Source organism: Crinia signifera, chromosome 6, assembly GCF_055691185.1.
Source record: "Crinia signifera chromosome 6, ASM5569118v1, whole genome shotgun sequence".
NCBI lineage: Eukaryota > Metazoa > Chordata > Amphibia > Anura > Myobatrachidae > Crinia > Crinia signifera.
In genome coordinates, this window is record NC_139222.1 from 98,494,338 (window position 1) to 98,516,501 (window position 22,164).

Consider the following 22,164-nt stretch of genomic DNA (forward strand, 5'->3'; position numbering starts at 1 on the left):
GGGCTCAGAGCCGAGCGGGGCCCACTTTCCCTGTTAAAGTTACATGTGTTATATACAGTTTTCACAAATGCATGGTATATAGGGGCCCTTCTTCATATTATTATTATTGTCCTTTATTTATATAGCACCACATGGGATCTGCAGCGCACTATTACATAAGCACATAACAAATAAGCAAAACCGTGACTTACAGTTGAGTATAATAAAGGACAAGTTTAAATCCTTAAAAATATAGGAATGCAGGATATTTAAGCCATCAAAGATGGTTTAACTAGAGATGCACACACACTGTACATTTTTTTGACCAATTTCCAAGACATTTCCCTTGAACCCAGTGTCTTGGACGAAAGATGTTGACGACAGATGAAAGATCTAGCTTCAGTTTATAGGCTCTTTTTGAAAGATATCCAAATCGAGCTGCATGCACATTGACGAACAACCTTGATGAACAACTGGCGGGTATGCGCATTATCATTCGTCATTCATCGCAGTCACACTGAAAGATATTTTGACCAATTTCGTTCAGAATGGCCGAAATTGGTCAAATAAATTTTACAGTGTGTATGCACCTTAAGAGAAAAAAATGCACACGAGAGGATCCTGCTCATGAGAGCTTAAATTCTAAAGAGGAGTTGCAGACAGATAGGGGTGACACAGAATGGGTAGACAGTGAGCATGGAACAGAGGGGTTAAGGTGAGATTTAGCTGGGTTTGGTGAAGAAGTGGGTCTTGAGAGCACAGAGTCTGAGGGAGGGAGGGAGGGAGGGAGGGAGGGAGGGAGGGAGGTAGAGAAATCCATAGAAATGGAGCAGCATATGAAAAGTCTTGGAATTAGGAGTGGGAGGAAGAAATCAGTAGGCAGGAGAGGTGGTGTGCATTAGCTGAGCAAAGAGGATGGGCAGGAGTGTAAAGGGAGATAAGGCCAGAGATGTAAATGGGAGGGAAGTGGGTGAGGGCATGTAGAATATAGGAGGTGGATGTAGTGTGTTTTGTTAGGAAGATGAGCCGTGCTGCAGCACTGAGGATAGATTGTAGTGGAGAGAGACATTTTCCAGGGATTCCACATAGGAGATACAGTAGTCCACAGATACAGTAGTAGTTTGAGACGGTGTTTGGATCAAAGGTAGGCTTTTTAAGGATAGAGGAGACAAGAGCATGCTTGAAGGCAGAGGAGACAGTTAAACCAAAGAAATAGCTGCACTCAAAGCATACCAAATAATACGTACAAGAAAGGGATGTCATAAAATGTCAACAATTTAATAAACACAATTTAAGCTCATTAAAAACAACCGTTATTAGCCAATTGTATACAGAAGAATAAAAGTTGATGGGCTCGTGCGCTCAAGCAGCCTATGGAGAGTTCAAACTAAAATGGTGACCCAAACACCATCAAACACGTAGGAAACAAAAGAAGGCAGATTGTCCTCTCCACTGGCGCTCTGACAGGATGGTACCTCCCTTAAATTTGAGGTACGGTCCTCTTCTCCCAAAAAAAGTGATAGCAAGGTGTATTAATAAATACCATACATCCCTCAAAGTATAGTGACGCTCCTCTTCTCCGCCTCTGTAAATAGCAATCTGTGTCACCCGGATTATGGTCCCCTCTGATAGATGGGTGGTCAATTAAGCTCTCCCAAAAAGGAATACAGAAAATGGCAAAAATAGTGTAATACTATTTAATGTACAATACAACAAATACACAGGTGAGACAAATAAAATAAGACAAATGAATGGTAGGATGGCCTGTTACCCGATGTAGTGGAGAACGTGGATAACGATCCAGTCCTCAAAGATGGCAAATAGGAATGGCAGTGAACCCGGGATTTTCACTGTCAAACGTCCACAACAGCAGGCACAGGATCCACCCAGTCCAGACAGGATGTCCACACACAATGAAGTCCCAGCTCCAAGCGCTTTCGGCCTCCTCTGAGGCCTTTTTCAAGGAGAATGCTGGGAATCAAAAAAATCCAATTATTTATGCGATGATCCTCCAATCGGGACATAGTGGCATATTGAGTGACTCTCTAAAGAGCCAATCCGGAAACAGCCCTCAATCATGTGGAGGCGGATAATGATTTCTATCTTAGACGTGAATCCGGAAATGCACGGCAAAAGCCGCGACTTCCGGTCCGCGATGCCGCACTTCTGGTCCGGCATCTCAAGCACGCGGCTTAGCGTGTTGAGTCACATCCGGCCAGATGCACATGATGTCTGGTTTCAAGTCCCGGCGGCCATATTAGTACACCTTTCTAATGTCCGGTCTCAAGTTACGGTGGCCATATTGGTACACCCTCCGCATTCAAGTAGAAGAATAGTCCATAAATGTCAATAATCGGTGCATTGGAAAGTATTATAGAGTCCAGGTTTTCTACAGGATAAAAAGGATTGTATAAGTAAAACCGTGGTTATAAATATAACATGAATAAAAATAGATGACATACATACTATTTATAAAATATAGAATGGGACAATAAAATTAAGGCAATAAAAGAGGATGAGAGTGTACAATAAATAAAGGACAGAAAATTTGGTTAAGATTATAAAAACCATTTCACTTCGAAGTCCTGATTAAGACCCTTTGGTTTAAGAGTATTAAAATTATATATACACTTCATTTCCTCCTGTGCCAATAGAGTGGGTAGATTTCTGTTCCTAATGTTGGAAGAGACTTGTTTAATGCACAGGAAACGAATAATGGCATCTGTTGAGGAATCATGTTTTATCTTAAAGTGGTGGGACAGAGAATGCGACTCTAATCCTTTTCTGATGTTATTAAGATGCTCATTTAAACGTACTTTGAACGGTCTACTAGTCCGACCTACATAAAAAAGTCCACAAGAACACTCTATGGCGTATATAACGTTTTTGCTATTGCAGGTTAAAAATTGGTCCAGATCATGATAATAGCCATTGATCTCGATTCTATCATATTTTGTGGTCCCCCTGTTCTTGACTGTTTTACAGCCTTTGCACCCACCACACCTGTGGAACCCCTTTGTTGCAATGGTCCCTCTAGGTTTGTTAAATATCAGAGCACTCCGCACAATTTTGTTCCTAATATTTGGTGCCTTTCTGTAAATGAAATTGGGTCGATCTGGTAGATCCCAAGATTGGATCTTTCTTTAAAATCCCCCAATTCCGTTTAAAAGACTTTTCTATGTTCTTGTGTTGCGCATTAAAACCCGTAATAAAAGCCCATTTAAAGTTGTTATTATTAGATGGAGCATCCTCTTTGTCTTTTAAAAGATCATTCCTCTCAATCAAATTTGTGTTTTCCATTTTTGAATTGATGAATTGGGGATCATATCCACTTTTAATGAATCTTTGAGCCATATTAGTTGCTTGTTCTTGGTATACAGTATTGTCTGTGCAATTGCGTCTTACTCTTTTAAATTGGCCACCAGGAATGGCATTCAACCATTGTAGGTGGTGACAACTGTCATGCTGAATATAAGCCAGGCAATCTGTTGGCTTGGTAAAAGTCTTTGTTTTTAAAATTCCACCCTCAATAAAAACTGTTATATCTAAAAAGTCAATTGATGTTCTACTTATATTAAAAGTGAGCTCGATATTGATTGAGTTGGAATTTAAATATTGACAAAAAGAATTAAGATCATCCTCATTTCCTCTCCAGAAAAAAATTATGTCATCTATATATCGTTTCCATGACACCAGGTTCGCCCCATATGGATTGTTAGACCATACTTTGTCGTCTTCCCATGCCCCCATGAAAATGTTGGCATAGCTAGGGGCGAACCTGGTGCCCATGGCTGTTCCTGTTTTCTGGACATAAAAACAATCTTGAAATAAAAAATAATTATTGTTCAGGATAAAACTTACTCCTTCTTCAATAAAATTTTGTAGGTCTTGATCTAGATCACTGGTTTGTAAGGATCGTTTAATGGCTGCTAAACCGTGGTGATGTTCGATTATGGTGTATAATGATTTCACATCAGCGGTGACCATTATGATATCTTCATTAAAATGTATACCAGATAAAACATTTAAAAGACTTTTTGTGTCTCTAAGGTGCGAAAGATTCTTAATAACAAGCGGTTGCAAATAAATGTCAATATACTCAGATAAATTTGCGGTCAGGGAATTGATCCCTGATACAATAGGGCGTCCAGGCGGATGCGTAAAATTTTTGTGGACTTTGGGAAGTAAATAAATAATGAGTATGGAGGGTTCATTATTAAGGAGAAATTTATAAGTGCTATCTTCTAAAACCTCTAGATGTTTAAATTTATCTAAAAGGACAATTAATTTTTTTAGCATGTTTTCTGTAGGGTCACCTCTAAGTTTGTGATACGTGGTTTTATCCTCCACCTGAGAGAGGACCTCATTAACATACCATGATTTATCCATGAGCACTATCCCCCCGCCTTTGTCGGCGGGTTTTATAATAAGATCTTGGTTCTCACTTAGGTTTCTTAATGCCTCCCTTTCTTTTTTAGACAGGTTATATTTTACTTCTCCCGGTTTTATGTTTTTTATGTCTTCTTGTACTAAAGTGCAAAAAGTGACTATAAAGTTCCCTTTGACATGGGCCAGGAAAAAAATGGATTTAGGTTTAAATCTATTTATTCTCTCAGGCTCTAGGTCAGTGAGAGTGGGGGCAGGATTTTCCAATTCCTTCTGGATAAAAAAAATTTTTATGCAAAGCTTACGTATATATTTGTGTATGTCAACGAAGGTCGCAAATTTGTTAATATTGGCTGTAGGGGCATATTTTAAGCCTTTTTCCAGGACAGAGGTTTCGTATGGATCAAGTACATGGGAGCTTATATTGAAAATTTTAATGGTGCTTCGTGGTGTACCACCTTCCAGTGGATCGCCAGATTCACTAATCAATAATTTCTTCTTTTTCGTTTTTTTCCTCATCCGCTTTCTTTTTAATAGTGGTTTCTTTTTTCCAGCTCTTTTTCCTCTATGTGTTGGTATTTTATTGTAATTATCTCCATGACTGTTTTTTGTCTCTTGCCCCTAAAAAATGAACACGGTTCTGTTCTCGTGCTAATGGTTGGAATCTATTCCGGAAGTGGAGTGGTGAAAAGTTGTCTGATCTTTCACCTTGTTCCTCAGATCCGTTATTGTCCTCATTAGAAGATGGTCTTCCTCTCTCATCAGTGTCCTGAAATCTTGAGTGATGATGTGATGATGAGGTAAATCTTTTACTTCTTGCTGGGTATGGTTGCCAAGAGCTATTTCTTGTATTCTCCTGGTTCCTGAATCTTTTTTGGATTCGGTAAGGCGATCGGGGGTCAGGTGAGTGTGGTTGCCAGGAGCTATTTCTTCTATTCTCCTGGTTCCTGAATCTTTTTTGGATTCGGTAAGGTGATCGGGAATTAGGATGGTCTTCCTGCATTCTACTATCTAGATGTTTACTTGTCCTATATATTCTTTCTGGTGACCTTGACCTCCATCTTGGATGATCCCTATTATAAGTTTTGGATGAATCTTTCCTCATCCTAACGGGGGATTTGTAATTACGTTTCCTTCTGTTGTTGTTGGGTTTTTCTTAATTATGATTAAGTTTCGGGATTTTATCCTCGTCTAAATCCTCATCTAATTCGTCATTAGGTTCCATAGTAGCCTCTCGTTTGTCTCTCATAAATTTCCTGACCTTTCTGTCTACTAAGGTTTTTTCTGTTTTTTTTTTTTAAATTGGCATTAATTCTTTCTTCTAGCTCAGTGAATTCCGGCAGGGCTGATAGAGGTTTTAGTAGTTCCTTATATTTGGAGATTTCTTCGTCAAGGATTTTTAGTTCCCTTTTCCTTTCTGTTATGATGAGATCCATCAACCTGAATGAACACTCATCGATAATTTTTTCCCAACCGTCTATGAATATATCTGAGCACGATTCAAAAGAAGCTTTTTTATTCATTTTTAGCCCCCTTGGGATTAGTTGGTGGGACAGGTACTTCTCGAGTGTCACTACTTCCCACCAAATGCGATTCTCTTTAATTAAAATTCCCTCAAGTTTTTTCATCACATTTTCCAAGGTTTCATCTAATAGTTCTATTTGATCTTCATTGACTCTGAATATATTTTCTAAAAGAGATTTTCTTTGATCTCTATGGGAGAACATGATAGCAGCACAAATCCAAATAAATTTAGCAGGGTAGAAATAATCAAATGTATACAGAAGAATAAAAGTTGATAGGCTCGTGCGCTCAAGCAGCCTATGGAGAATTCAAACTAAAATGGTGACCCAAACACCATCAAACACGTAGGAAACAAAAGAAGGCAGATTGTCCTCTCCACTGGCGCTCTGACAGGATGGTACCTCCCTTAAATTTGAGGTACGGTCCTCTTCTCCCAAAAAAAGTGATAGCAAGGTGTATTAATAAATACCATACATCCCTCAAAGTATAGTGACGCTCCTCTTCTCCGCCTCTGTAAATAGCAATCTGTGTCACCCGGATTATGGTCCCCTCTGATAGATGGGTGGTCAATTAAGCTCTCCCAAAAAGGAATACAGAAAATGGCAAAAATAGTGTAATACCATTTAATGTACAATACAACAAATACACAGGTGAGACAAATAAAATAAGACAAATGAATGGTAGGATGGCCTGTTACCCGATGTAGTGGAGAACGTGGATAACGATCCAGTCCTCAAAGATGGCAAATAGGAATGGCAGTGAACCCGGGATTTTCACTGTCAAACGTCCACAACAGCAGGCACAGGATCCACCCAGTCCAGACAGGATGTCCACACACAATGAAGTCCCAGCTCCAAGCGCTTTCGGCCTCCTCTGAGGCCTTTTTCAAGGAGAATGCTGGGAATCACAAAACTCCAATTATTTATGCGATGATCCTCCAATCGGGACATAGTGGCATATTGAGTGACTCTCTAAAGAGCCAATCCGGAAACAGCCCTCAATCATGTGGAGGCGGATAATGATTTCTATCTTAGACGTGAATCCGGAAATGCACGGCAAAAGCCGCGACTTCCGGTCCGCGATGCCGCACTTCCGGTCCGGCATCTCAAGCACGCGGCTTAGCGTGTTGCGTCACATCCGGCCAGATGCACCTGATGTCCGGTTTCAAGTCCCGGCGGCCATATTAGTACACCTTTCTAATGTCTGGTCTCAAGTTACGGTGGCCATATTGGTACACCCTCCACATTCAAATAGAAGAATAGTCCATAAATGTCAATAATCGGTGCATTGGAAAGTATTATAGAGTCCAGGTTTTCTACAGGATAAAAAGGATTGTATAAGTAAAACCGTGGATCTCATCATAACAGAAAGGAAAAGGGAACTAAAAATCCTTGACGAAGAAATCTCCAAATATAAGGAACTACTAAAACCTCTATCAGCCCTGCCGGAATTCACTGAGCTAGAAGAAAGAATTAATGCCAATTTAAAAAAAAAAAAACAGAAAAAACCTTAGTAGACAGAAAGGTCAGGAAATTTATGAGAGACAAACGAGAGGCTACTATGGAACCTAATGACGAATTAGATGAGGATTTAGACGAGGATAAAATCCCGAAACTTAATCATAATTTAGAAAAACCCAACAACAACAGAAGGAAACGTAATTACAAATCCCCCGTTAGGATGAGGAAAGATTCATCCAAAACTTAAAATAGGGATCATCCAAGATGGAGGTCAAGGTCACCAGAAAGAATATATAGGACAAGTAAACATCTAGATAGTAGAATGCAGGAAGACCATCCTAATTCCCGATCACCTTACCGAATCCAAAAAAGATTCAGGAACCAGGAGAATAGAAGAAATAGCTCCTGGAAACCACACTCACCTGACCCCCGATCGCCTTACCGAATCCAAAAAGATTCAGGAACCAGGAGAATACAAGAAATAGCTCTTGGCAACCATACCCAGCAAGAAGTAAAAGATTTACCTCATCATCACATCATCACTCAAGATTTCAGGACACTGATGAGAGAGGAAGACCATCTTCTAATGAGGACAATAACGGATCTGAGGAACAAGGTGAAAGATCAGACAACTTTTCACCACTCCACTTCCGGAATAGATTCCAACCATTAGCACGAGAACAGAACCGTGTTCATTTTTTAGGGGCAAGAGACAAAAAAAAACAGTCATGGAGATAATTACCCACAATAAAATACCAACACATAGAGGAAAAAGAGCTGGAAAAAAGAAACCACTATTAAAAAGAAAGCGGATGAGGAAAAAAACGAAAAAGAAGAAATTATTGATTAGTGAATCTGGCGATCCACTGGAAGGTGGTACACCACGAAGCACCATTAAAATTTTCAATATAAGCTCCCATGTACTTGATCCATACGAAACCTCTGTCCTGGAAAAAGGCTTAAAATATGCCCCTACAGCCAATATTAACAAATTTGCGACCTTCGTTGACATACACAAATATATACGTAAGCTTTGCATAAAAATTTTTTTTATCCAGAAGGAATTGGAAAATCCTGCCCCCACTCTCACTGACCTAGAGCCTGAGAGCATAAATAGATTTAAACCTAAATCCATTTTTTTCCCTGCCCATGTCAAAGGGAACTTTATAGACACTTTTTGCACTTTAGTACAAGAAGACATAAAAAACATAAAACCGGGAGAAGTAAAATATAACCTGTCTAAAAAAGAAAGGGAGGCATTAAGAAACCTAAGTGAGAACCAAGATCTTATTATAAAACCCGCCGACAAAGGCGGGGGGATAGTGCTCATGGATAAATCATGGTATGTTAATGAGGTCCTCTCTCAGGTGGAGGATAAAACCACGTATCACAAACTTAGAGGTGACCCTACAGAAAACATGCTAAAAAAATTTATTGTCCTTTTAGATAAATTTAAACATCTAGAGGTTTTAGAAGATAGCACTTATAAATTTCTCCTTAATAATGAACCCTCCATACCCGTTATTTATTTACTTCCCAAAGTCCACAAAAATGTTACGCATCCGCCTGGACGCCCTATTGTATCAGGGATCAATTCCCTGACCGCAAATTTATCTGAGTATATTGACTTTTATTTGCAACCGCTTGTTATTAAGAATCTTTCGCACCTTAGAGACACAAAAAGTCTTTTAAATGTTTTATCTGGTATACATTTTAATGAAGATATCATAATGGTCACCGCTGATGTGAAATCATTATACACCATAATCGAACATCACCACGGTTTAGCAGCCATTAAACGATCCTTACAAACCAGTGATCTAGATCAAGACCTACAAAATTTTATTGAAGAAGGAGTAAGTTTTATCCTGAACAATAATTATTTTTTATTTCAAGATTGTTTTTATGTCCAGAAAACAGGAACAGCCATGGGCACCAGGTTCGCCCCTAGCTATGCCAACATTTTCATGGGGGCATGGGAAGACGACAAAGTATGGTCTAACAATCCATATGGGGCGAACCTGGTGTCATGGAAACGATATATAGATGACATAATTTTTTCTGGAGAGGAAATGAGGATGATCTTAATTCTTTTTGTCAATATTTAAATTCCAACTCCATCAATATCGAGCTCACTTTTAATATAAGTAGAACATCAATTGACTTTTTAGATATAACAGTTTTTATTGAGGGTGGAATTTTAAAAACAAAGACTTTTACCAAGCCAACAGATTGCCTGGCTTATATTCAGCACGACAGTTGTCACCACCTACAATGGTTGAATGCCATTCCTGGTGGCCAATTTAAAAGAGTAAGACGCAATTGCACAGACAATACTGTATACCAAGAACAAGCAACTAATATGGCTCAAAGATTCATTAAAAGTGGATATGATCCCCAATTCATCAATTCAAAAATGGAAAACACAAATTTGATTGAGAGGAAGGATCTTTTAAAAGACAAAGAGGATGCTCCATCTAATAATAACAACTTTAAATGGGCTTTTATTACGGGTTTTAATGCGCAACACAAGAACATAGAAAAGTCTTTTAAACGGAATTGGGGGATTTTAAAGAAAGATCCAATCTTGGGATCTACCAGATCGTCCCAATTTCATTTACAGAAAGGCACCAAATATTAGGAACAAAATTGTGCGGAGTGCTCTGATATTTAACAAACCTAGAGGGACCATTGCAACAAAGGGGTTCCACAGGTGTGGTGGGTGCAAAGGCTGTAAAACAGTCAAGAACAGGGGGACCACAAAATATGATAGAATCTAAATCAATGGCTATTATCATGATCTGGACCAATTTTTAACCTGCAATAGCAAAAACGTTATATACGCCATAGAGTGTTCTTGTGGACTTTTTTATGTAGGTCGGACTAGTAGACCGTTCAAAGTACGTTTAAATGAGCATCTTAATAACATCAGAAAAGGATTAGAGTCGCATTCTCTGTCCCACCACTTTAAGATAAAACATGATTCCTCAACAGATGCCATTATTCGTTTCCTGTGCATTAAACAAGTCTCTTCCAACATTAGGAACAGAAATCTACCCACTCTATTGGCACAGGAGGAAATGAAGTGTATATATAATTTTAATACTCTTAAACCAAAGGGTCTTAATCAGGACTTCGAAGTGAAATGGTTTTTATAATCTTAACCAAATTTTCTGTCCTTTATTTATTGTACACTCTCATCCTCTTTTATTGCCTTAATTTTATTGTCCCATTCTATATTTTATAAATAGTATGTATGTCATCTATTTTTATTCATGTTATATTTATTACCACGGTTTTACTTATACAATCCTTTTTATCCTGTAGAAAACCTGGACTCTATAATACTTTCCAATGCACCGATTATTGACAATTATGGACTATTCTTCTACTTGAATGCGGAGGGTGTACCAATATGGCCACCGTAACTTGAGACCGGACATTAGAAAGGTGTACTAATATGGGCGCCGGGACTTGAAACCGGACATCAGGTGCATCTGGCCGGATGTGACGCAACACGCTAAGCCGCGTGCTTGAGATGCCGGACCGGAAGTGCGGCATCGCGGACCGGAAGTCGCGGCTTTTGCCGTGCATTTCCGGATTCACGTCTAAGATAGAAATCATTATCCGCCTCCACATGATTGAGGGCTGTTTCCGGATTGGCTCTTTAGAGAGTCACTCAATATGCCACTATGTCCCGATTGGAGGATCATCGCATAAATAATTGGAGTTTTGTGATTCCCAGCATTCTCCTTGAAAAAGGCCTCAGAGGAGGCCGAAAGCGCTTGGAGCTGGGACTTCATTGTGTGTGGACATCCTGTCTGGACTGGGTGGATCCTGTGCCTGCTGTTGTGGACGTTTGACAGTGAAAATCCCGGGTTCACTGCCATTCCTATTTGCCATATTTGAGGACTGGATCGTTATCCACGTTCTCCACTACATCGGGTAACAGGCCATCCTACCATTCATTTGTCTTATTTTATTTGTCTCACCTGTGTATTTGTTGTATTGTACATTAAATGGTATTGCACTATTTTTGCCATTTTCTGTATTCCTTTTTGGGAGAGCATAATTGACCACCCATCTATCAGAGGGGACCATAATCCGGGTGACACAGATTGCTATTTACAGAGGCGGAGAAGAGGAGCGTCACTATACTTTGAGGGATGTATGGTATTTATTAATACACCTTGCTATCACTTTTTTTGGGAGAAGAGGACCGTACCTCAAATTTAAGGGAGGTACCATCCTGTCAGAGCACCAGTGGAGAGGACAATCTGCCTTCTTTTGTTTCCAACCGTTATTAGCCAACTGGATCAAAATAAAGTACTGTTGGAATTTAACCAGATTGGACTTGGGTGTAATGAATGTAAGGTTCCTCATAGACAGTCTGTATTGTGATACAGAGAAAAATTACCAACAACCTGACCCACTGGAGGGTGCTTGGTGTCAGTAAATCCCCTCTATAATGCAGTGGTCCAGATCGATAGGCAATGTAGGGGTAAAATGACCAAAATAATCAAGAAGAATAACCAGTAATCCAGATGGAGTGCAAAATTGGAAGTGGATTGTATTAAATGGTCTGGGCTGATGCATTTTGCTGCTCAAATGCAGCTTTATCAAAGGTGGTCTTGAGGGTACTACACCAGGGTATATATACATGGTGGTATTGGGACAATTGTTCACACCTGTTTCTGATCATCTCAATGATCTTACATAGAGGGGACAGTGCCTTATGGACAGGCAGAGGGAGAGAAGCAGGGGAGGATGCGGGAAGGGATAGGGTCAGGATAGGGAGCTGTCCTTTCAATCTTCTCCTGGTTTGAGCAAGGGGGTGCCCCTTCTTTTTCACGCATCAGGAGAGAGATATAACCAAGGGGTTTTTTTTACATTTACAAAGGGCATTTGGATAGTCTTTATAAAATTGTTTAGTTTGTTCTTAAAGGTTACTTTCTACACAAAGTACAACATAGAGTCACAAAACAGGCCCCATTAAAAGATAGCTCTAACTCCAAACTCTGGCAAATATAAATAGGTGAAAGGTTCATTTATTTTTCTGAAGTGGAAATACAGTAGCTACAGTGTTCAGCATTGTGCATATCAAGTAAAGGCCCTAACATTATCTACCACTTTTCTTCATCTACAAACCGAATTCTCATTTCTTCACTGCTCCAGAAAAGGAAGTTTCTCCTACTTCTTACTCTAGAATGCTCTAACTCTGTCTGTCGTCTCTCCTATACCAATACAAATATATTGTTACATACTCTGAGAAGCACTTGAAGTCCAAAAGCCATTTTCTTTGCATAAAGGCCATCATGGGTTTCAGGTACTTGTAATGACAGCATACTCTTCCAAGGGCACCATTAATGTATGCTCATGTGATGAATTGCAATTATGTTGAGTATACAATAAGTACATTCAGAACTCAAATGCATTTACAATGAACCCTGCCATCAGCATTTCAACATATTATCATATAGTACAGTACATTATTTTTTTTCAAATTTTACTGAGAAAAAGCATATTTGTTAATTTACATATATATATATAGCAGCATTTTGATTTTTACCGATGGGAAAATAGAATTCTAAAGAAAAGACTCAATGTAAGTAAGTACAACTTGGGAGTGAGTGGATAAATCCATGGTTGCTTTAATTTGAAGCTTAATGAATTGTCTTGTTGTTATGGTGATATACATGGTAGTTTAATGCTCTGAGCAAGAATTCCACAGTGTTCCGTACTGTTCTAACTGCTATATAATTAAATCTGCTAAAATATGTCAATGTGTCTCACTAGTCATAACATGGCATAGCTTCAGTTTTAAAGTTGGTTGGTCATGAATAAACCGAAGACAAGTAGGATTTGTAATGCGTATATGCAATTAAACCGTGGACATTGGGCTTGATTCGTACCTGGAGTGAAATGTAATAGGGGTCTTTTTTTAGACATGTGCGATTTTTGGTATAAAACGGCCGTAAATAGCAAGTTTTCCAAATATTGCACATGTAATAGGCGATTTGCGGTAAAAAAAAAATCACACTTTTTGCCGCGAAATCACACATTGTGAAGTGGTGATTTTTAGTCACACTTCAATTTGCGTCCAGATGTTTTCCCATTATAAAGTATCTAACTCACACATGTAATAAGGTGTGATTTTTGGCAATCGCCAAAAAATTTGACCAGGTTCTCACTGGCGAATTTGACAGAACCATGCACAGATCATTGTGATCTGTGCATAGTTCTGTCCAAAAAAGGGTTAAATACAAAAAAAACTGGGAAAAAATGGCGTGGGGGTCCCCCCTCCTGAGCATAACCAGTCCCGGGCTCAAAGAGCCGGTCCTGGTTTCATAAAATCACAGGGACAAACAAGTTAGGGTTCCCTTGATTTTACAAAACCAGAAACAGGCTCAATGGCCGGTCCTGGTTCCCAAAATACGGGGGACAAAATTACTAGGGGTCCCCCGTATTTCAAGAACCAGCACCGGGCCCAAACAGCCAGCAGGGTAATGCCACAGCCGGATGTGCCACACACGGATCCCATTTATCCAATACTCACCTACATGTATGTTGTCACGAGGCATCAGTGTTCTTGTCCAGTAGTATCCACTCGGGTACCTGCAGGGGGCCCTTATTCTAGTTCACTCTTTTTGACAAAATATTTCTTAGATGGACAAAACCATGTGCACTGCAGGTGAGGCAGGTGTAAAACCCCACCCAAATCTAATTATCTCTGCACAAGTAACACCTGCCTCACCTGCAGTGCACATGGTTTTGTCCATCTAAGAAGAATTTTGACAGAAAGAGTGAACTAGATTAAGGGCCACAGTTCCTGCTGGAGCCTACTGAAAAATAGCCCTGGGTACCTGTGTATAGAAAACCTACTCACCAGTTGTCTTCAGCACTTCTCCGGGACCCCTGCACCACTCTAAGCACTCTCCAGTCTTCTGTTTAGTTCTGGGGCTCCACCCCCCAACTGAGACTAAGGTCCGCCCACCAGCCAATCATGGTCCGGCTTCTGGAAATCCCAGACCATGATTAACTGGTGGGCCATAGCTCCCTGGGGAGCCGCAGCACAGAGAGAGAGGTGCCGCTTCACCAGTGTCCCTAGAGGCAGCCCACTTTGTAATTAGCACCGTGCAGGGGGCCTGGAGTGAGCACCCAGAGGGGGGCGGGGAGTGAACGCTTGGAGCATGGCGAAGAGTGAGCGCCAAGAGGGTGTGCATGGAGTGAGCGCCGGGATTGGGGCAGGGAGTGAGCACTGGGAAAGGAGGTGGGTAGTGAACGCTGGGCTGGTGTGAGGAGTGAGTGCCTGGAGGGGCGGAGTGTACATGCAGGATGAGTCAAGTCATCCATCCACAGTGGGGGGAGGGATGAGCAGGTGGCTTGCTTCACTTACCTGTGTCTGGGGTTAGATGGTGGTGGCTGCGGCAGTGTACACAGCAGGAATGTGTCTCTTCACAGGGAGACCCTGTTGCATAGTAGGGAGCTATTCGGGGGGGGGGGGAAATGAGATGGTGCTATAAGTGATTTTTACATGGTGGACAGTGCTGCATAATAGGGGGTCATAGGGAAGGAGGGGGGGGTAAAAAGCCAGAGAGAGCCCCCTCCTGCTGTGGATTGAATCTCTGTCAGCAATATGTTCGGCAGCACTGCTCCCCATCACTCCATATGATATGCTGAGGCAATCTAGACATTATGTACATTTGATTGTGTTTTTTGCTAAGAATCAGTATAAAAAGTAAAAAAAATACATTATAGTGATATGCTAAGGCAATCGAGATAAGAATTACTAAGTGATTGACGATCTACCTAAAAAAGCATTGATAATGCTCTCTGTATTTTATATGAAGAGTCTATTAAAAGTTATGTTTTAAATTAATAATCATATCAAGTAATTAATACACAAAAGAGTGCACCCAAAAAGGTACATTTGTCTTTCCGTTTGCACCTCTGCGAACAAAACCCCCTTGTATCCAGTCACAATTACTGAATGTGTTGGGCGCACCACCAATCAACAACTACAAAAATTGATTGTTAGTAGTCTATTATATTGGTCCTTATGATGGTCTAGGTAAAATGTTTCAACAAATGCCCTAAGTCTGTGCGGATCCACACCCCTCCACTTGCATTGCTCCCCATCTCTGTCAGCCAGCCATTGCAGCCAACAGTGCTGCAGAGCCAGCACAGGCTGTGACAGCTGGCTTCTGTGATATGGGAGTGCCTGGTGTGCAGGCTGCAGGGAAGGAGACAGGACCCAGTTGCCAGCCCGGCCATGGCCCTAACTTCGCCCAGCCACCCGCCTGGTGATCGCCCTGCCACCCACCCTGGCTATCGCCCTGCCGTCCGACCATCGACTGCTGCTTGCCCTGCCCAACACCTTGCCACCCACACACCTGACCATCTTTTTTAATGCTTTATATTTTAATATTATGGGGAATAGTGAGGTGTAGCTGGGGATGGAGAGGTGTAGGGATGACGGGACAGAGAGATGCAGCGGTGACAAAGGAATGGAGATGTGCAGGGGTAGGGACAGAGAGATGCAAGGGTGGGGACATCGCTACATGTGTAGGGGCAATAGCGATGCATTGCTTCATGCGTTGCTATCATCCCTTAAGTAATATCCATCATGCTGGATATTAATTAGTTCTTCTTTCATCCTACTACAAACCACCAAACTCACTATAAAATCAATTATATCTAATTTGCCTGTGAAATTTTCACATAGGCCACCTAGTCACCCATATTAATTATTTTGGCCTAAGGGTGCCTTGAAAAAGTCATGTAGACCCAAAGGGTGCCTTGGCCTGAAAAAGTTTGGGAACCACTGCCTTAGATGAACCTTATATACCACAGGTTCTCACAGGACCAAGTTTGAGAACCCCTGGTAAATACCATTTACATTTTTTCTAGAAACAAACAAGCCAAATGTAAAAAAATGTTCTGCAGAATTTTCTTATTCTAGCGTTACATATATATTTCTGCTAGTTTCTATGGCCTATAGCTGGGGTAGCCAACCCTAGTCCTCGAGAGCTACCAACAGTGCATGTTTTGCAGGTCTCCTCACAGAATCACAAGTGAGCTAATTAGCTCCATCTGTGTATCTTTTAAAATGTGTCAGTGATTAATGAGTGCAGCTGTGCAGCAGCTAGATTGTCTGGAAAATGTGCACTGTTGGTAGCTCTTGAGGGCTAGGGTTTGCTACCACTGGCCTACAGTGATGCAGGTAATTGGATACCTCCCACAGTTTGATTATCAATACAATATGTCACATTACAGTAGTTAAAAATTGTTTACATTTTCCAACAGATTAAAAAGTAAAATTATAACAGGTCCAACATTGTGCAAGGCAATTTTCACTGTTGGGCAGGTGTGAGTTGAATTTAGACAAATTAACTCTTGTTTTAGTAAACCATGAATATGAATAGCAATCAGCAAATCTAAAGGCCCCCATACATTAGTCCGACTTGTCCTAAGGATTTCCCCCTGCAGCTCCCCGGGAGGGGGACACACGATTTGGCACTTGATGTGCCAAGTTTTGCAAATGAGACATCGCATGCAATGTCTCATTTGCAACTCCCGGGGAGCTGCAATGTGGAGCGAGCAGGGGGGCCGGGGACATCGAGGTGGCGGGCGGGGGATGCTGCAAGGCGGCTGGGGGGACGGACGCACGCTGCTAGTAGTGCGGACGCTCCGGGGGACACAGGCGGCAGTAACATAGACCCGGGGGGAGCCGGGAGCTGTCAGTACTGAAAAAAAAAGCCCATACAATGAATGGGCAGCCTGTGATTGGCTGAGCGCTCTCTCAGCCAATTGCTGACAGGCTGAGAGAGCGCTCAGCCAATCACAGGATGCCCATTCATTGTATGGGCTTTTTTTTTTTTCAGTGCTGACAGCTCCCGGCTCCACCCGCCCGGCTCTATGTCACTGCCGCCTGTGTCCCCTGCAGCGTCCGCACTACTAGCGGCGTGTCGTCCCCCCCCCTACCCGGACAGAGCATGACAGCTCCCTGCTCCGGCTCCCCCTGCCGCCCCCCTCCCTCGCCGGCGTCTCCCGCCCCCCTCCCTTGCCGGTGTCCTCAGAGTCCCCACGGCTGCACATAAGATTTATCTTATGTGCAGCCGGTCCGACGTCCCGACTCTGACCCGATGCGCACGGGACCGCGCATCGGGTCGGACCGGGTGTCAAAACCTGCGATTTGGTCCGATTACACTGCCCGATCCATCTGGATCGGGTGAAATCGGGGCCAAATCGCATAGTGTATGGCGGCCTTAAGATTATAAATAATGTAGGCAGCACATTTAGAATGCTATTTTCCAGGATAGGTCATATACAGTAGATATACTGTAGAAGCATAAGTAAATAGCTTAAAGATGGAATAATCAAATATAATATGTGCAGAGAGAGATAGATTTGGGTGGGGTGTGTTCAAAGGGAAAATTTAAATTGCAGTGTAAAAATAAAGCAACCAGTATTTTACCCTGGAAACAAAATAGCTCACCCAAATCTAACGTTCTCTGCACATATTACATTTGCCCCACCTGCAGTGCACATGGTTTTGCCCATTTTGAGAACAAATTTGTCTTAGGAATTTAGCCTTACAGTTTGCTTATGATGACATTTGTACTACTGTAATATTCAGCAAATTTTAAACTCGAAAGAAAAAAGTATATATAAAGTATATGCCTATCAATGTCATACTGTATATAAAACAGTGGTCATTTAAAATGAACAAAGAAAACATTATTTTATATGTATATTTTAAATTTGAAATTCTGGTTGAAAGTATGCCTGGGCACACATAGGTGCCTCTGACCTAGAAAGACTCAATTTGCAGCTAATTTATTTAATGCACAGGGAACACTGAGCCAGATCTGATACAAAAAAGCATAATGCACAGCATGACACAAGCAAGATCGCAATAATTAAATTAAAACATGTCTGTATGAAGCTGTCATTTAAATTATAATTTTATCTTAGGAAATCTCCGTCAAATACTAAAATATATTTTAATATTGTTTGTCATTTTATTACTTAGCAAAGTCATATTTTTATTCTCTTGGCTGGATCATTTTGATATATGATGTACATCAAATACTAAAATGTATTTTAATAGTGTTTGTCCTTTTTTACTTAGCAAAGTCATATTTTTATTCTCTTGGCTGGATCATTTTGATATATAATGTACAGCAAGGTAAAGTCTCAAACGTCCTTTTTGTAGCACCTCAAACACCATTTACGTATTCAACAGGAAAAAGTGGTTGTCTACTACAGTGGTTCTCAACCTCAGTCCTCAAGGACCCCCAACAGTGCACGTTTTCCAGGTCTCCAAACACAATCAAAGGTGAAATAATTTGCTCCAGCTATGATCTTTTAAAATGTGTCAGTGACTAATGAGTGCACCTGGGCACCTGCCGGGTGACCTGGAAAACGTGCACTGTTGGGGGTCCTTGAGGACCGAGGTTGATAACCACTGGTCTACTAAACTGGTTCCCAACCCTGGTCCTCAAGTACCCTCAACAGTGCACATTTTCCAGGTCACCCAACGGGTACAATCATTATTCAGACACATTTTAAAAGATCCACAGGTGGAGCCAATTATTTCACTTGAGAATTTGTGAGGAGACCTAGAAAAAGTTGGAATTCCAGTGCTGATCTCCTGGTGGTAGTCTGGAAGTACATAAAGAGAAGAAGGAAAAGTATGTCCCGGCGTGGTGCACCTAAATTGACTCACACAAGTAAAAGTTAACTTTTATTAACGTAAATTAAGATAGCAAAATATAAAAAAACACAAACAAGACAACATGATTACAGTTTTTTTTTAAATAAATCTTGTTACTGAGACTGGTCATCCCTTTATTTTTGGGTACACTTGCTGCCACGTGGGGACCTCACCAGTGGAAACCCGCCACCCACCAGTCCCCCAACAAGATACCTTTATGTGTTTATGGTACCAGTACTTCTTGTGAGTATGGTACGAAGTGCCTTCATTGTTACATAACTATGTGAATGGGATTTTTGGTACAAAAGAAACCTTTATATGTTTCAAACTCCTGTTTAATCAGTTGAGTACGGTATGCACCTGTGATTTCACCTTTCTTTTGGTATTACCTCTCTGTTTAACACGTTGGTGGACCTTAAAGAAACCGTTATACACCTGTAACCGCACACAAAGTGTGAGTCGTGGTACGACTTCATTTTTTGGGTCAACCCTACCCCACCCATTTGTTATATTTAAATTGTGTTATTTATACAAATTTTTTTCTCTTGTCTCCATATTCACATGAGAAAATTATCGGTATTTGAACATACAAGTCCAGCGCCAGGAATTCCTATTTGTTTTGGAACATGAATAGTGTGTTTAAAAACGGTGGCTCACTGACTTCACACAAATTTTGACTATCTCGGTATAGCTGTGTACAGGTATTAATTGCCGACACTTATATGGTAATATATATAATATTTTGTATATTGGTGTCTGCTTGGCTGGATCCCTCAGTGTAAAAGGTACATGGGATTGTATATAATGCGGTATCAGAATATCCGCTAGTTTTTCAGGTGTGATGGTGCAGTGGGAAATGCCCACTGATCATTTATTGGATTGGTGTAGCACAATACTTGTTAGCTGCAGTTGTGTCACTGCACGAATTTCTGCTTGTTTTTGCAGAGAAAAAGAGTGTTTTTTTAGAAAAAGTCAACACAAGTGTTGACCAATGTCAATTGTTTCATGCAGTGTGAAAATAAACTGCCCCTTTAAATCACTTTCAGAAGTCACAAAGAGTCAGTAGGTTGCTCAAATAATTTCCATAGTAAGAATGTGACAGTAAAGTTTTGCAACAGTGTATGTGACTTCTCTATATCTAAAAGTATCAAAGGATATACTGTGTTGTGCATTGTGAATCCCCACCCCAGGTTTCTGAATGGTCCTCACGGACTCTTGCACCCATTATAGAAATAAAAGTTCTTCCAGAAATTGGAGACTAGAAAAAAAAGTTAAGATGAAATAAACTACAGATCTAAATTCCAGACACAACAGGGACATCTATCTATCTATCTATCTATCTATCTATCTATCTATCTATCTATCTATCTATCTATCTATCTATCTATCCAAGACATTGTTTATTGAAATACAGCATTGAGCCTTCTGAATGCTGCGTGTCTATTTGAATGTGACAATTTAGGATTGTTGTTTCTCCTTGACTTGTCACCCAGTCATCTACATCTATGCAACTGTGAATTTCTGCTGTATGGTGAAGATATTTATATTTTCAGTTTACTATGTGATAGGCCTTGAACTTAGAGAAACAATCAACAGAGAAACAATGGCTGCTTCCTTTCCTGAGCTATTGTATCTTTATTTAAAATTTCTCATAGTATAAAAGCTTCATTAAATAAATTCCCATGGGCTGAGAAAATCTACCCCAGGATTGACAATCTTCAAATGTTGGTTTATTATCACAGCCTTGTATCCGCACCCCTTCTCACAGCAAAAGCATGTAAGAGCTCCGAGGGCTTTCCGATGACAAAAGAGCTCATTTAAAAAAAGATATGTAATTATAATAAAGAAAACTGAATATCGCAATCAAAAGACTAACGGTTTTGTTAAGTACTTGAAAACTCACAAGAGATACAAAAAATCTGCCCTGTTGGCAATTTCTCTCTCTTCAATTTTCATGTGTACTTTTTTTTACATTCTTAACATTTTTAAATACAAAACAAAAAACAGGTCCAAGTTTTGCATCTTTTACTAAAAGCGTCTTTTACTATTACAATTCTGAATTTTTTTGCAGTTTTTTTAATTAATTTTAGTTTACTTGATGATCATTTGTTTGTGCACCTATTTGTTATTTACAGTGTTAAAGTAATTCATTTTGCTTAGTTAATTTTGCATGGTTAATTCTAGATACCAGAGAAACGTTCAAATGGCTCTTGGCTACGATAAGCATTCTGAGAAATTGAAGTGCTAGTCCTACATTAGGGAGTTTACAGTATCTATCAAGTTCCAGGTTCTAATACACAATGGGTCTAATGGCGTTTATGCTCAAAAAGGGCAATGTTTTACTACAGTAGCTGTGTTTTTGCTTGTAATAGCATCACACTTTTACTTTGGGCGTAAATGAAATCGGAAAGTGCAGGGTTTTAAAAACCAGTTGCCTTGTAAATAAGCATAAATGACAAGTTGCTTAAATCAATTTATTAGTTCATGACAGGTGCTTCCAAGAGAGCGGCTACTCTAGACAGGAATAACATGGAATTAGTACTAATGCAAAGAAGTTGTAATGCAAAGAAGTCCTCTAGGCAGCTACACAGGACTTAACAATTGTGATGGCCCTCAAGCAGGGGTGGTAAGTGATTTTTGTTTTATTTTTAGTCCACATTTTAGTCCACATTCAGTCCCCCGGAAGTGGGTCACAGTGGAACGCACCACCTGACCTCCCACCCCTCCAGTTAGCCAATATCGGAAGTGGTCATCTGGAACGCATGCACTGGAGTTCCAAAAGTGCCACTTAGGCCCGGTTTTTGCTTTTTGTCATTCTTCATACTCTATGCACACAGCGCACTTTATTTATATATGAAAAATGCCACCTTCACTATAGGATAGGGCATGACAGCACCTTCCAAGTGCCCTATATTAGCTTTTATAGTTCATACCCCCATTCATCACCACAGGAAGTGAGGTCATACAGAAAGGGATATATAAAGGAGCCCCATAGAGCAGTCAGCACACTGGTTCCCTGAGAACCTGTGATTCACTGCGTAACTCACTTAGGGGGGGATGCTCTAACATCCACACCCCAGCTCCGCCCCCTATCGC